This window comes from Lissotriton vulgaris, chromosome 12 (assembly GCF_964263255.1).
Source record: "Lissotriton vulgaris chromosome 12, aLisVul1.2, whole genome shotgun sequence".
In the NCBI taxonomy this organism is placed as follows: domain Eukaryota; kingdom Metazoa; phylum Chordata; class Amphibia; order Caudata; family Salamandridae; genus Lissotriton; species Lissotriton vulgaris.
In genome coordinates this window covers 570540426-570556103 of record NC_141700.1, presented here as the reverse complement: position 1 = coordinate 570556103, position 15678 = coordinate 570540426, and positions in this window count along the sequence as shown.

Below are 15678 nucleotides of genomic sequence, written 5' to 3'. Positions count from 1 at the left end.
CACCTTACTTGTATTGAAAAATACACATATTTATTCTCTTAAACAATCACTTATAGAAACACATACTTATTTAAACAGGAACTCTTACAATCTCTTACTCTCACATATACTCACTTATATACATCAATATTCACATATACTAGATTAAAACATATGTAGTTACTGATAAAGACACTAGTGAGACAGTCATTCACTCACTAACATACACATATACACACTCATCCATCTATACAGTCCTGCACATATGCTGTCTTCAAAACACATACAAACAGCGAGTCAGTCACTCATGCATCTATGTGCTAAGTAATACCCCCACCAAACCATATAGACACTCATACTGATACTAAGAGAAACATCTAATAACCCATATACATACGCATGTAGCTACTTACCAACACATGTAGCCACTTATAAACAAAGTGAAACAATAATATATATATTTAAATATTTAAACATTACTCACTAATATTTATTTTTCAGAAAGACACATATTCACTGGATGGTGTCATCAGTGATGTCATGAGTGATGTCACTGACCATGTCATGAGTGATGTAATATGTGACGTCATCAGCAGTGCATTGCACGCGCAAGTTATAGTGAGTCCAACTAACTATAACGTGGAATTTCATTGGTTTTATATCAGTAAAATTTCCAGCTAACTATAACTGGTTTTGTCAGTGAATTTAATAGGTTTTTTAAATGCTAATTCCTAACTATAACTGGTGTGAAACCTATGGTTTTTTCAGTGAATTTCAAAGGTTTTTTAAATGCTAATTCCTAACTATAACTGGTGTGAAACCTGTGGTTTTTTCAGTGAATATATATATGTATATATATATATATATATATATATATATATATATATATTCAATGAAAAAACCATTGGTTTTAGGCCATATATAGTTAGGGATTTGCATTTACAAAACCTTATTTTACTCGCATAAAACCATTGAAATTCCATATATAGTTATAAGCGCTAACTATATATCGCGCACCCGCAATCCACTGCTGATGATGTCACATATTACATCATTCATGACATATATATATATATATATATATATATTACCTACTGGCGGTCGCCAGTAGGTATATATAGTTAGGATTTTTTCTCTATGGGATTTTTGAAAATTCTATGTCTAATAACTTTGGCGTTTGTGGACGGAATTGGCTGACATTTTCAGGAAAATGGAACATTTTGTTTCTGAGCAGCCCCTGACAATTTGGGGGGGTTTCATCAAGGGGGGGCCGAGAAAAAAGGGGGGTCCCAAAACGCGTTTTTCCCATGTTAATTTCCATAGGGCGGTTGGCCTCACTTTTAGCTCGAACAGCTGAATGGATTTGCACGAAACTTGGCAAAATTGTAAGGACTGTTAGCCCGATGTGCCTTTGCTAGGTCTCAATATATGTGCTCCAGTGGATTTTGAGTAATTTAGGTTCAAAAAAAGATATATATCTGGGCGGAGCCTAACCACACATCTGATCTGATTGGCTGTCAGCACTTCATTCAAGAAGTGTTGGCAGCCATCTTGGGACCAATATACATGATAGCACCTATTAAAAAGCATTGTAGTTAATAGAGGGTTTTAGGACTTTAGTTACATTATAAATCATTTGTTGATGGTACCATACTCGTTTTAGGAATTGTGGTGGGTTTTAAGGTGATTTTACCATGTGAAAAAACCTTCTGCTGTGATATCATGAATATTGTTTGAAAGAAAACTAATATCTCATGATTTTCCCACAGTGGTTTGGAAGGGGATCTATAAGCTAAACTGAAAGCATATTTTCTGTAAATTCACATTATCTTTCTCAGTCATGTGAAAATGAAGTCTGACATTCTCAGTAAAATATGTACATCCAACAAGGACAGAGACTGTCAGTTGATTCCTTTGTGTTCTACTGCAGCCTCCTAGAGTGTTCTAAAGAACAACTAGAGCGCTAACAGTCCTACTTATTACAAAGGTATGGCACACCTGAAGCCATCTTGATTGGAAGTGGTAACTCTTAAAACATTTAATTTAAAAAGAAACAACATGAGGGGGTATATTTTGCCATAGAAAGTATGATTAGTGCTGCAGAATGAAAAATTAGGGCACATTTTGAGTGACTTCTCAAATCCTTTTCTATTTCATTAAAACATTCTGACATGCAGTCTCCCAAAATGGCCACCAGAGACAAAAGAGCCCAAATGTAGCCCAAATATCACCCAGATGTAGCCCAAGTATAGCCCAATGACAGAATGTCCCAGAGTGTTCTAAAGAACAACTAGAGCGCTAACAGTCCTACTTATTACAAAGGTATAGCACACCTGGAGCCATCGTGATGGGAATAAAGTGGTAACTCTTAAGACATTTAATTTAAAAAGGAACAAAATGAGGGGTATATTATGCAATAGAAGGTATTATTAGTGCTGCAGAAAGAAAAATTAGGGCACATTTTGAGTGACTTTTCAAATCCTCTTCTATTTCATTAAAAAATTCTGACATGCAGTCTCCCAAAATGGCCACCAGAGACAAAAGAGCCCAAATGTAGCCCAAATATCACCCAGATGTAGCCCAAGTATAGCCCAATGACAGAAAGTCCCAGAGTGTTCTAAAGAACAACTAGAGCGCTAACAGTCCTACTTATTACAAAGGTATGGCACACCTGAAGCCATCTTGATTGGAATAAAGTGGTAACTCTTAAAACATTTAATTTAAAAAGGAACAAAATGAGGGGGTATATTTTGCCATATGAATTATGATTAGTTCTGCAGAAAGAAAAATTAGGGCACATTTTGAGTGACTTCTCAAACCCTCTTCAATTTCATTAAAAAATTCTGACATAGTCTCCCAAGATGGCCACCAGAGACAAAAGAGCATAAATGTAGCCCAAATATCACCCAGATGTACCCCAAGTATAGCCCAATGACAGAATGTCCCAGGGTGTTCTAAAGAACAACTAGAGCGCTAACAGTCTTACTTATGACAAAAGTATGGCACACCAGAAGCCATCTTGATTGGAATGAAGTGGTAAGTCTGAAAACACTCAATTTAAAAAGGAACAACATGAGGGGGTTAATTTTGCCATAGAAAGTATGATTAGTGCTTCAGAAAGAAAAATTAGAGATCATTTTGAGTGACTTCTCAAATCCTCTTCTATTTCATTAAAAAAATTCTGACATGCAGACTGAAACATGCACTTTGAATACCAGCAGCAGACGTCCCTGGTGAGCAGTAGCTTTACTACAGTGATCTAATGTGCAACTAGAGTGCTAACATTCAGAATTTATGGCAAATGTGTGACACATCTGAATGCCTTCTTGATGGAACCAAAGTAAACAAGCATTGAAAATGCAATAGATCTCGCCCTCGTTTAAGTTAAAGCCATTCTGTTTGTAATGAGGTGGCTTTTTAGCTTTGCTTTTATTAGTGTTTTTTCAACTTTCATGTAAATAACGCACCGTTTTCACCAAATCGACTTTGCCCAAGCACACCCTTCCCTTCGGCCAACAAATCCCAAAAATTCGGCACACCTGCCGATCCACTCTCCCTACAGCTCACCCAAGCCCCGTCCCTCTAGCGCAACTGGAACACCCCAAATTCACCTTCTCCATGCGCACCAAATAACATGGCAATTCGCTACTCCGCACAAAAATTGCTCTTTAAAGCACTTCCACTGCTCCGATCCGCTTCAAACTTGGCTGGACACTAGTTCCAGCGATTCCCTAACATCTCACCAAAAATCAGCCCAATCCATCCACTGGAACGGGGACGAATTTCAACCCGAATACGCGCCACCCGCAAACACAAAAAAAAGCCATAAAACGGCCAAATCTCGACCAAAAACCGCCAAAATCCCTCAAAACCTTGCCAACACCAATACGCACGAAACTGAACCGGCCCCTCAGCCCTAGGCTCCGGGAACCCTACTTAATTGACCCAAAAGCCCTAAAAAAGCAACATAATACACACGAAAACGCCCTAACAACCCTAAAATGCATATAAGTATATGTATGCATGCATTTATCTTTGTATTTATATAGATATACAGATGATATATGTTTATATATGTATGTATATATATATATTCACTGAAAAAACCATAGGCTATAGACCATATATAGTTAGGAATTAGCATTTACAAAACCTTGAAAATTCACTGAAAAAACCATAGGTTATAGACCATATATAGTTAGGAATTAGCATTTACAAAACCTTGAAAATTCACTGAAAAAACCATAGGTTATAGACCATATATAGTTAGGAATTCGCATTTACAAAACCTTATTTTACTCACACAAAACCATTGAAATTCCATATTTAGTTTTTAGTTGCACTAACTATATATCGCGCACCCGCAATCCACTGCTGATGATGTCACATATTACATCATTCATGACATGGTCAGTGACATCACTGATGACATCACTGATGACATCTCAAATGACATCACTGATGACATCACTGATGACAACATCCAGTGACTGTATGTTTCTGTAAAGTTAAAATATGTCTTACATATTGAAGAATGAGTGGATGTATAAGTGTCTGGATGAAGGATTTAGTAGGTGCATGACTGACTGTATGAGTGAGTGATTAAATGTGTCTCACTGAGTGCATGGGTTAGTGACTAAACTGCCTTAATTTGTGCATCATTATGTCTGTTGTTCTGTAAACTGTTGCATGTGTTGATAAGTAGCTATATGAGTAACTATATGGGTTATTGATTGGTTGCCCAAGTATTTGTATGGGAGACTGAGTGTGTGTGTGGGTGGCTGGGAGGTGTATGACTCTGTGCATAGATGTGTGAGCAGTTGATTCACTAGATGTATGGTTTCAAAAGTGCATGTGGAAACAGCTGTATGGGCGGTTGACTGTGTGCATGAGTGTATTGGTGAGTGAATGGATATCTCAGTGCTACATGTCAAAGTAAGTACATATGTAAAACACAGTACATGTGAGAGTTGATATATATAAATAACTGTGCATAAGAGCCAGTGAATGTGTGAGTGGCTGTATGGATCATTGTGAACTTGTATCAGGGATTGTATAAGAGAGTAAATATGTGTTAGTATATGCTTGAATAAGTAAAGTTTATATAACTGTATAGTTGAGGAAATGGAGGTGTGATTGATTCTTTGCATGACTGACTAGGTGTGTGAGTAACTCCATGGATGAGTGACAGTCTGTGAGTGTCTGTTTACACTGATTGTATCTAAGGTTATATTAGAGTCTGAAGAGGTTCATCGTATTATCACATGAATGATATCATCAGTGATGTGATCAGTAATGTCAAATGAGATGTCATCAGTGATGTCATCAGTGATGTCATTTGAGATGTCATCAGTGATGTCATCAGTGATGTCACTGACCATGTCATGAATGATGTAATATGTGACATCATCAGCAGTGGATTGCGGGTGCGCGATATATAGTTAGTGCAACTAAAAACTAAATATGGAATTTCAATGGTTTTGTGTGAGTAAAATAAGGTTTTGTAAATGCGAATTCCTAACTATATATGGTCTATAACCTATGGTTTTTTCAGTGAATATATATATATATATATATATATATATATATATATATATATATATATATATATATATATATATATATATATATATATATATATATATCGATACACAAAGAGATCCTAAAGCCAAACGAGAGCTCTCCGCAGTGTGTGCTCTGCCCAGGGGTAGGATCCTGACCCTGGAAAATCTCTGTATACAAAAGAGGCGGCACAACCAGGATACTTTTAAGCCTTGTTTATTTAGACTTCACCCCACCAACGCGTTTCAGCCACAACTGGCCTTGCTCACGGTCGGTTAGTCCCTCCACAGTGTTGCTTTTTATTCTCCCATAGTGAGCCAATTATGAGGCATTATGGGATTTGTAGTTATTCTTAGTGAAACGAAATTAAAAAAAAAAAAAGAAAGACTTAGTGTGCTGTTCTATTGTTGCACTCCTGTGACTAATAGTCTACTGTGGCTTGTTTAAACAAAACATTTATCGGGTATAGTACCCTAAGTCTTTAGTTTATAGTTCTTTTGAAATTCCAGGGTGTAGTACCCATTTCATTTCCAGAACATTTCACTCCAGATGAATATGCAGATCCTCTCCGAAATTCATCCCTTTCGGATGCTTCGTTCTGAGCTTGATTATCATCCTTGATTCGATTTGACAGAGTTTACGGACTGTATCTCCGCCTCTTTCCAATTTGTCAAGCATTATCACTCCATAGAACTGCATTTGTCTCCAGTCTCCATTTTGACACAAACTCATGTGTTTAGCTGTGGCATATTGCATATTTGAGTTTTTCACCGCTCGGATATGTTCTAAAATCCGTTTTTTTAGCATGCAGGTTGTACATCCCACGTATTTCATCCCGCATTTACATTCAACAATGTATATCACATTTTTGGAAGAACACGTGATCTGTTGGTCAATTTTCATTATTTTTCCATCTGGTTCTTGAATTGTTTTCATGCTTTTGCCGATTTTACACGCCTTGCATGAATTGCATGGTTGGAAACCTTTACGCTGATTCTGTAACCAGTTTGATTTCTGTTTTTCTTGAAAATAACTTCTGACCAGAAGTCCTTCAGGGATGTATTCTTTTTGTAGGTTATTAGCGGCGCTTCACCGAGGGTGGTTCCAATGTTAGGGTCCCCTGACAGAAGGTGCCAGTATTTTTTCATGATACGAGCAATATTTCCACTCTCTTTGCTGAATGTCGTTATGAATCTTGGAGAAACACTAATTTCTGTTTTTTTGTTCTGCTCTATTAGTGTTTGAGTTCTAGTTTTCAAATCGATTTTCTTTTGCATTTGTTTAGCACTCTTTCCTTGTATCCTCTTGATCTGAACCTGCATTTGCTTTCCTCTATTACTCTTTCAGCATCTTCTGGTACTAAGCAATTTCTCTTCAGGCGTGTAAACTCCCCATACGGTATACTGTCAAGAAGGGATTTGGGATGAAAACTGGTCCCATGCAACGCAGTATTTGTTGCTGTTTTCTTCCGAAATAGTGTAGATTCAAGTTTGTCATTAGACACGTATATCTTAGTGTCTAAAAAGTCTATTTCTTTAGTGCTGGTGTTGCAAGTAAACTGTAGACCCAGTTCATTTTCATTCAATTTGTTGAAATAGCTTTGGAACTGGATATCTGTCCCATGCCAAATAACAAACAGGTCGTCTATATAACGCACCCATAATATTATTCGGTCTAGATCTTGTTGATTGTCCTGGTTCCATGCTATGGTCTTCTCCCACCATCCCATGGTGATATTTGCATAATTAGGAGATAGAGAGATGCCCATGGCAGTACCACATATCTGTTTAAACAATTGCTTTTCAAAGAGAAATACGTTGTTCTTCAAACACAAATCAATCATTGTGATTAACATTTCTGAATGTTCCAAATACACGATATTACGTTGTTTAAGGTAGTACTCACATGCTTGCATCCCGACTTCATGCCGGATCGAAGTGTATAGCGACACCACATCAATGGTCACTAGCAGGTATTCTGAACTCCAATTTACATTCATCAGAATTCTCAAAAAGTCGCCGGTGTCCTTGATATACGAAGGTAGACTTTGGGCAATAGGAGCTAGAAACTTGTCAACATAGTTGGACATATTTTCATATAGTGAGCCACACGATGAGACAATAGGTCTTCCCGGAGGGTTGTTTAGAGTCTTGTGAATCTTTGGAAGAAAGTATATGCTGGGTGTTATCGGATAATCAACAGTTAAGTATTTCTTTTCTTCCTCATCAATTAAACCATTTGCATACCAGGTTTCCAAATGTTCCTGTAATTCCCTCTTCATGTTCATAAATGGGTTTGTTTCCATTATCTGGTAGTTGTTTTCCTGTTTCAATTGTCTCATGGCTTCACGTTTGTAGTCTATTGTTCTCATTAGCACGATATTGCCCCCCTTGTCAGCCGGCTTTATGGTAACTTGTTCATTCTCCATTAGTTTCTTGATAGCTTCACGTTCAGTTTTTGAGAGGTTTTCACGTGTGCTATTCCTCACTTTCGACAAGTTATCCAATTCCTTTATAATCGCTTCAGAAAACAGATCTATTTTGTTTCCTGGTGATAGTATCGGATAGTATCTGGATTTCCTTTTTAATCCGGTTGTTGGTCTTTCATCTGTTGGAATGTTTAATTCCTCCAACATTTCTTTGTCTGACATTGACGTGCCATTCGAGTCGAAAAGTGATTCAAAGCAGTTTCTTAAATCCGGTATTTCAGCAATAGTGTTAAACTGGACGGTATCCATAAGTTCTTCCTGTATGGTTACTGGTTCACTCTGTTTTCCAGCATGTACTTTAGCCAATTTGAGCTTTCTGATATACTTGTAGAAGTCAATCCGGGTTTCTGTGTAGTCGAAGTGGGTTTCAGGACAGAATGACAGTCCTTTATTCAAAACACTCCGTTCTGTTTCAGTTAGCTGATAATCTGAAAGATTTACTATTAAGTTGGTCTCGGATTGCGATTGCGAAGAGGGTACTGTCGTCTTTCTCCGCTTGGACCTGCGGGTTTTTCTGACGCTTGGGCGGGGGTTGTTTGATTTAGAGTCCCCCTTCCTCTTCCTCTTCTGTTGGGGTACGGTCGTCTTCCCCTTCCCCTTCCTCCGCCTCTCGAAATGCTTTTCTCCAAGTTGATAAGCTCTACTTCCTCTAAAACAGTCCAGTTTTTTGCCGGGTAGGTACCCCGTGTTGAGCCCTCATCGCTGATACTTGACTCACTTGCACTTGATGCCAGTTTCTGTTGAGGGTAGTTCTTTTTTAAATTGTCATATCTCCTGGCGAACGTCAAGATTCTACCGTGGATATAATCTTGTTCGTCTCTTTGAAATTTCCGCTCTTTTCGCTCTTCAATTTCACTCTCATAGGAGTCCAGTCTCACTTCCATCTCTTTTAGTAGTTTGACAACTTTTTCTTGGTTGCTGTCATTTGATATTTTGTCTTCTAGTTCTTTTATTTTTTGAGTGATCTCACCCACTTCAATCCGTGCATGTTTTACCAGCATGCGCATCATGTTTAATGAACATTGCGTGTTGTTGTCAATCCATTCCTCTATTAGTTCTTTCTTTACTTCAGAATGTGTAGGCATTGTGAAAATCCTTAAACCTCGTGGAATACGTTTCACTTCCACATACTTCTCTAAGGCGATAGCTTCCCAGCTCTTGTTGATTTCTTTCCTATATAATTTCTCCAAAGCATTCAGCTGTTGTTTCACAGTACTCTCAGACGTTATGGGTGTTGCTGGAGCAGCCTGAGTTTCATCTGGTTTGGCCCCAGTTTTAAACATGGTAGTCACTTTGGAAGCTCTCTTGGCTGCACGGGCTTCCATTCTCTCAGTGATTTTCTAGTTGCACACTTCAACTTAAAGGGTGAAAAAACATTTGAGTCTGTCACTTTAGGGCTATTCTCCCGGTCTGGCAAACTTCGCGGAGCCGCCCGTACTGTTTACGGAGTCGGCGTTTCGTTGCGGAGTTTTTCGGCCAGTCACTTCAATGTCCTGCTTTGATCAACACGGAGATTTGTACTCCGCTTACCTTGTGCGGAACTTCTCTGTTAACGGAGGTTGTCGCTCGCAGCTCCTCTGTTGGTTCGGCACGGGTAATCTTACTTCAGCTGCTTTGCAGTGCAGGAGATTGGGCGCTTCTCTCGGCTTAATTTATCGATACACAAAGAGATCCTAAAGCCAAACAAGAGCGCTCCGCAGTGTGTGCTCTGCCCAGGGGTCGGATCCTGACCCTGGAAAATCTCTGTATACAAAAGAGGCGGCACAACCAGGATACTTTTAAGCCTTGTTTATTTAGACTTCACCCCACCAACGCGTTTCAGCCACAACTGGCCTTGCTCACGGTCGGTTAGTCCCTCCACAGTGTTGCTTTTTATTCTCCCATAGTGAGCCAATTATGAGGCATTATGGGATTTGTAGTTATTCTTAGTGAAACGAAATTTTAAAAACAAAAGAAAGACTTAGTGTGCTGTTCAATTGTTGCACTCCTGTGACTAATAGTCTACTGTGGCTTGTTTAAACAAAAGATTTATCGGGTATAGTACCCTAAGTCTTTAGTTTATAGTTCTTTTGAAATTCCAGGGTGTAGTACCCATTTCATTTCCAGAACATTTCACTCCAGATGAATATGCAGATCCTCTCCGAAATTTATCCCTTTTGGATGCTTCGTTCTGAGCTTGATTATCATCCTTGATTCGATTTGACGGAGTTTACGGACTGTATCTCCGCCTCTTTCCAATTTGTCAAGCATTTTCACTCCATAGAACTGCATTTGTCTCCAGTCTCCATTTTGACACAAACTCATGTGTTTAGCTGTGGCATATTGCATATTTGAGTTTTTCACCGCTCGGATATGTTCTAAAATCCGTTTTTTTAGCATGCAGGTTGTACATCCCACGTATTTCATCCCGCATTTACATTCAACAATGTATATCACATTTTTGGAAGAACACGTGATCTGTTGGTCAATTTTCATTATTTTTCCATCTGGTTCTTGAATTGTTTTCATGCTTTTGCCGATTTTGCACGCCTTGCATGAATTGCATGGTTGGAAACCTTTACGCTGATTCTGTAACCAGTTTGATTTCTGTTTTTCTTGAAAATAACTTCTGACCAGTAAGTCCTTCAGGGATGTATTCTTTTTGTAGGTTATTAGCGGCGCTTCACCGAGGGTGGTTCCAATGTCAGGGTCCCCTGACAGAAGGTGCCAGTATTTTTTCATGATACGAGCAATATTTCCACTCTCTTTGCTGAATGTCGTTATGAATCTTGGAGAAACACTAATTTCTGTTTTTTTGTTCTGCTCTATTAGTGTTTAAGTTCTAGTTTTCAAATCGATTTTTCTTTTGCATTTGTTTAGCACTCTTTCCTTATATCCTCTTGATCTGAACCTGCATTTGCTTTCCTCTATTACTCTTTCAGCATCTTCTGGTACTAAGCAATTTCTCTTCAGGCGTGTAAACTCCCCATACGGTATACTGTCAAGAAGGGATTTGGGATGAAAACTGGTCCCATGCAACGCAGTATTTGTTGCTGTTTTCTTCCGAAATAGTGTAGATTCAAGTTTGTCATTAGACACGTATATCTTAGTGTCTAAAAAGTCTATTTCTTTAGTGCTGGTGTTGCAAGTAAATTGTAGACCCAGTTCATTTTCATTCAATTTGTTGAAATAGCTTTGGAACTGGATATCTGTCCCATGCCAAATAACAAACAGGTCGTCTATATAACGCACCCATAATATTATTCGGTCTAGATCTTGTTGATTGTCCTGGTTCCATGCTATGGTCTTCTCCCACCATCCCATGGTGATATTTGCATAATTAGGAGATAGAGAGATGCCCATGGCAGTACCACATATCTGTTTAAACAATTGCTTTTCAAAGAGAAATACGTTGTTCTTCAAACACAAATCAATCATTGTGATTAACATTTCTGAATGTTCCAAATACACGATATTACGTTGTTTAAGGTTGTACTCACATGCTTGCATCCCGACTTCATGCCGGATCGAAGTGTATAGCGACACCACATCAATGGTCACTAGCAGGTATTCTGAACTCCAATTTACATTCATCAGAATTCTCAAAAAGTCGCCGGTGTCCTTGATATACGAAGGTAGACTTTGGGCAATAGGAGCTAGAAACTTGTCAACATAGTTGGACATATTTTCATATAGTGAGCCACACGATGAGACAATAGGTCTTCCCGTAGGGTTGTTTAGAGTCTTGTGAATCTTTGGAAGAAAGTATATGCAGGGTGTTATCGGATAATCAACAGTTAAGTATTTCTTTTCTTCCTCATCAATTAAACCATTTGCATACCAGGTTTCCAAATGTTCCTGTAATTCCCTCTTCATGTTCATAAATGGGTTTGTTTCCATTATCTGGTAGTTGTTTTCCTGTTTCAATTGTCTCATGGCTTCACGTTTGTAGTCTATTGTTCTCATTAGCACGATATTGCCCCCCTTGTCAGCCGGCTTTATGGTAACTTGTTCATTCTCCATTAGTTTCTTGATAGCTTCACGTTCAGTTTTTGAGAGGTTTTCACGTGTGCTATTCCTCACTTTCGACAAGTTGTCCAATTCCTTTATAATCGCTTCAGAAAACAGATCTATTTTGTTTCCTGGTGATAGTATCGGATAGTATCTGGATTTCCTTTTTAATCCGGTTGTTGGTCTTTCATCTGTTGGAATGTTTAATTCCTCCAACATTTCTTTGTCTGACATTGACGTGCCATTCGAGTCGAAAAGTGATTCAAAGCAGTTTCTTAAATCCGGTATTTCAGCAATAGTGTTAAACTGGACCGTATCCATAAGTTCTTCCTGTATGGTTACTGGTTCACTCTGTTTTCCAGCATGTACTTTAGCCAATTTGAGCTTTCTGATATACTTGTAGAAGTCAATCCGGGTTTCTGTGTAGTCGAAGTGGGTTTCAGGACAGAATGACAGTCCTTTATTCAAAACACTCCGTTCTGTTTCAGTTAGCTGATAATCTGAAAGATTTACTATTAAGTTGGTCTCGGATTGCGATTGCGAAGGGGGTACTGTCGTCTTTCTCCGCTTGGACCTGCGGGTTTTTCTGACGCTTGGGCGGGGGTTGTTTGATTTAGAGTCCCCCTTCCTCTTCCTCTTCTGTTGGGGTACGGTCGTCTTCCCCTTCTCCTTCCTCCGCCTCTCGAAATGCTTTTCTCCAAGTTGATAAGCTCTACTTCCTCTAAAACAGTCCAGTTTTTTGCCGGGTAGGTACCCCGTGTTGAGCCCTCATCTCTGATACTTGACTCACTTGCACTTGATGCCAGTTTCTGTTGAGGGTAGTTCTTTTTTAAATTGTCATATCTCCTGGCGAACGTCAAGATTCTACCGTGGATATATTCTTGTTCGTCTCTTTGAAATTTCCGCTCTTTTCGCTCTTCAATTTCACTCTCATAGGAGTCCAGTCTCACTTCCATCTCTTTTCGTAGTTTGACAACTTCTTATTGGTTGCTGTCATTTGATATTTTGTCTTCTGGTTCTTTTATTTTTTGAGTGATCTCACCCACTTCAATCCGTGCATGTTTTACCAGGATGCGCATCATGTTTAATGAACATTGCGTGTTGTTGTCAATCCATTCCTCTATTAGTTCTTTCTTTACTTCAGAATGTGTAGGCATTGTGAAAATCCTTAAACCTCGTGGAATACGTTTCACTTCCACATACTTCTCTAAGGCGATAGCTTCCCAGCTCTTGTTGATTTCTTTCCTATATAATTTCTCCAAAGCATTCAGCTGTTGTTTCACAGTACTCTCAGACGTTATGGGTGTTGCTGGAGCAGCCTGAGTTTCATCTGGTTTGGCCCCAGTTTTAAACATGGTAGTCACTTTGGAAGCTCTCTTGGCTGCACGGGCTTCCATTCTCTCAGTGATTTTCTAGTTGCACACTTCAACTTAAAGGGTGAAAAAAAATTTGAGTCTGTCACTTTAGGGCTATTGTCCCGGTCTGGCAAACTTCGCGGAGCCACACGTACTGTTTACGGAGTCGGCGTTTCGTTGCGGAGTTTTTCGGCCAGCCACTTCAATGTCCTGCTTTGATCAACACGGAGATTTGTACTCCGCTTACCTTGTGCGGAACTTCTCTGTTAACGGAGGTTGTCGCTCGCAGCTCCTCTGTTGGTTCGGCACGGGTAATCTTACTTCAGCTGCTTTGCAGTGCAGGAGATTGGGCGCTTCTCTCGGCTTAATTTATCGATACACAAAGAGATCCTAAAGCCAAACGAGAGCGCTCCGCAGTGTGTGCTCTGCCCAGGGGTCGGATCCTGACCCTGGAAAATCTCTGTATACAAAAGAGGCGGCACAACCAGGATACTTTTAAGCCTTGTTTATTTAGACTTCACCCCACCAACGCGTTTCAGCCACAACTGGCCTTGCTCACGGTCGGTTAGTCCCTCCACAGTGTTGCTTTTTATTCTCCCATAGTGAGCCAATTATGAGGCATTATGGGATTTGTAGTTATTCTTAGTGAAAAAATTTTTAAAAACAAAAGAAAGACTTAGTGTGCTGTTCAATTGTTGCACTCCTGTGACTAATAGTCTACTGTGGCTTGTTTAAACAAAAGATTTATCGGGTATAGTACCCTAAGTCTTTAGTTTATAGTTCTTTTGAAATTCCAGGGTGTAGTACCCATTTCATTTCCAGAACATTTCACTCCAGATGAATATGCAGATCCTCTCCGAAATTTATCCCTTTCGGATGCTTCGTTCTGAGCTTGATTATCATCCTTGATTCGATTTGACGGAGTTTACGGACTGTATCTCCGCCTCTTTCCAATTTGTCAAGCATTTTCACTCCATAGAACTGCCTTTGTCTCCAGTCTCCATTTTGACACAAACTCATGTGTTTAGCTGTGGCATATTGCATATTTGAGTTTTTCACCGCTCGGATATGTTCTAAAATCCGTTTTTTTTAGCATGCAGGATGTACATCCCACGTATTTCATCCCGCATTTACATTCAACAATGTATATCACATTTTTGGAAGAACACGTGATCTGTTGGTCAATTTTCATTATTTTTCCATCTGGTTCTTGAATTGTTTTCATGCTTTTGCCGATTTTGCACGCCTTGCATGAATTGCATGGTTGGAAACCTTTACGCTGATTCTGTAACCAGTTTGATTTCTGTTTTTCTTGAAAATAACTTCTGACCAGTAAGTCCTTCAGGGATGTATTCTTTTTGTAGGTTATTAGCGGCGCTTCACCAAGGGCGGTTCCAATGTCAGGGTCCCCTGACAGAAGGTGCCAGTATTTTTTCATGATACGAGCAATATTTCCACTCTCTTTGCTGAATGTCGTTATGAATCTTGGAGAAACACTAATTTCTGTTTTTTTGTTCTGCTCTATTAGTGTTTGAGTTCTAGTTTTCAAATCGATTTTTCTTTTGCATTTGTTTAGCACTCTTTCCTTATATCCTCTTGATCTGAACCTGCATTTGCTTTCCTCTATTACTCTTTCAGCATCTTCTGGTACTAAGCAATTTCTCTTCAGGCGTGTAAACTCCCCGTACGGTATACTGTCAAGAAGGGATTTGGGATGAAAACTGGTCCCATGCAACGCAGTATTTGTTGCTGTTTTCTTCCGAAATAGTGTAGATTCAAGTTTGTCATTAGACACGTATATCTTAGTGTCTAAAAAGTCTATTTCTTTAGTGCTGGTGTTGCAAGTAAATTGTAGACCCAGTTCATTTTCATTCAATTTGTTGAAATAGCTTTGGAACTGGATATCTGTCCCATGCCAAATAACAAACAGGTCGTCTATATAACGCACCCATAATATTATTCGGTCTAGATCTTGTTGATTGTCCTGGTTCCATGCTATGGTCTTCTCCCACCATCCCATGGTGATATTTGCATAATTAGGAGATAGAGAGATGCCCATGGCAGTACCACATATCTGTTTAAACAATTGCTTTTCAAAGAGAAATACGTTGTTCTTCAAACACAAATCAATCATTGTGATTAACATTTCTGAATGTTCCAAATACACGATATTACGTTGTTTAAGGTAGTACTCACATGCTTGCATCCCGACTTCATGCCGGATCGAAGTGTATAGCGACACCACATCAATGGTCACTAGCAGGTATTCTGAACTCCAATTTACATTCATCAGAATTCTCAAAA